Source organism: Leptonychotes weddellii, chromosome 1 (genome assembly GCF_054177405.1).
Source record: "Leptonychotes weddellii isolate Sample4059 chromosome 1, ASM5417740v2, whole genome shotgun sequence".
Classification (NCBI taxonomy): Eukaryota; Metazoa; Chordata; class Mammalia; order Carnivora; family Phocidae; genus Leptonychotes; species Leptonychotes weddellii.
The window spans coordinates 64497414-64499279 of NC_138369.1; the positions used below are offsets into that span (position 1 = coordinate 64497414).

A 1866-nucleotide genomic window follows, 5' to 3' on the forward strand; every position below is an offset into this window, starting at 1 on the left:
TAAGAAAGAATAACTCCTCAAGCATAACCAAGATAATTATGCAAAGAGAATGTATTGCCTTCTCAGGTGTCAATACCTGCTGTAAACTAGGGCTGGATAATATACCACTATGGACTAACCATAATTCATTTAGCCAGTCCCCTGACGATAGCTAATCATAGCTAAAATCAGTAAATATCCTTATACACATGTCCCATGTACTGGTACATATATTCTTATGGGACAGACACCCAGGATCAGTGTTTGCTGATTGCCATTCATCTCTGAACTTAGCTGGGATAAGGAAAGGCTTTCTTGTTGCACTGTTGGCTGATGTACCTCTTCCATATCTTGCACAGTTTCTTTTTTTTTTTAATAAAGAGTATTCAAGGAATTTTCATCAGATGAACGTAAATAGGTATCCCCATTTTTAAAGAATTCTTCCTTTAAAATTTAGAAAGATTCCAACACACCGTCTTTGGGGTGATCCATGGTGGACGTTTTGAGGGCAGCTTTCCCGCAGCCTGCACGCCCCGGACCGCCTCCTGTGGAAGAATGAACCGGCCGTTTAGCTTTCTCCCTTTGTCTCATAACCATGTCCACCAACAGGAATGCTAATTCACCAGCTGCCCGCCTTAACAGATTCAAGAACAAGGGGAAAGACAGTACAGAAATGAGGTGGCGCCGAATAGAAGTTAATGTGGAGCTGCGGAAAGCTAAGAAGGATGACCAGATGCTGAAAAGGAGAAACGTAAGCTCGTTTCCTGATGATGCTACCTCTCCACTACAGGAAAACCGCAATGACCAAGGCACTGTAAATTGGTCTGTTGATGACATTGTCAAAGGCATAAATAGCAACAATTTGGAAAGCCAGCTCCAGGCTACTCAAGCTGCTAGGAAACTGCTTTCTAGGGAAAAACAGCCCCCCATAGACAATATAATCCGGGCTGGTTTGATTCCAAAATTTGTGTCCTTCTTGGGCAGAACTGATTGTAGTCCCATTCAGTTTGAATCTGCTTGGGCTCTCACTAACATTGTTTCTGGGATGTCAGAACAGACCAAGGCTGTGGTAGATGGAGGTGCTATCCCAGCATTCATTTCTCTGTTGGCATCTTCCCATGCCCACATCAGTGAACAAGCTATATGGGCTCTAAGAAACATTGCAGGTGATGGTTCAGGTTTTCGAGACTTGGTTGTCAAGTATGGTGCAGTTGACCCACTATTGGCTCTCCTTGCAGTTCCTGATATGTCATCTTTAGCATGTGGTTACTTACGTAACCTTACTTGGACACTTTCAAACCTTTGTCGCAACAAGAATCCTGCACCCCCATTAGATGCTGTTGAGCAGATTCTTCCTACCTTAGTTCGTCTCCTGCATCATGATGATCCAGAAGTATTGGCAGATACCTGCTGGGCCGTTTCCTACCTTACTGATGGTCCAAATGAACGGATTGAAATGGTTGTGAAAACAGGAGTTGTGCCCCAGCTTGTGAAGCTTCTAGGAGCTACTGAATTGCCCATTGTGACTCCTGTGCTAAGAGCCATAGGAAATATTGTCACTGGGACAGATGAACATACTCAGTTTGTAATAGATGCAGGAGCACTTGCTGTTTTTCCCAGCCTCCTAATGAACCCCAAACTAATATTCAGAAGGAAGCTCCGTGGACAATGTCAAACATCACAGCTGGTCGCCAGGACCAGGTACAGCAAATTGTGAATCATGGATTAGCCCATTCCTCATTGGTGTTCTCTCTAAGGCAGACTTTAAGACACAAAAGGAAGCTGTCTGGGCTGTGACCAACTATACAAGTGGTGGGACAGTTGAACAGATTGTATACCTCGTTCATTGTGGCATAATACAACCATTGATGAACCTCTTAACTGCAG

At 43.9% G+C, this 1866-nt stretch overlaps 1 pseudogene; it reads left to right on the plus strand.

Moving 5' to 3' along the window:
- Positions 1-559: 559 nt before the first annotated feature.
- LOC145717109 (importin subunit alpha-1-like) overlaps positions 560-1866 on the plus strand; it is a 1911-nt pseudogene continuing 604 nt past the window's right edge.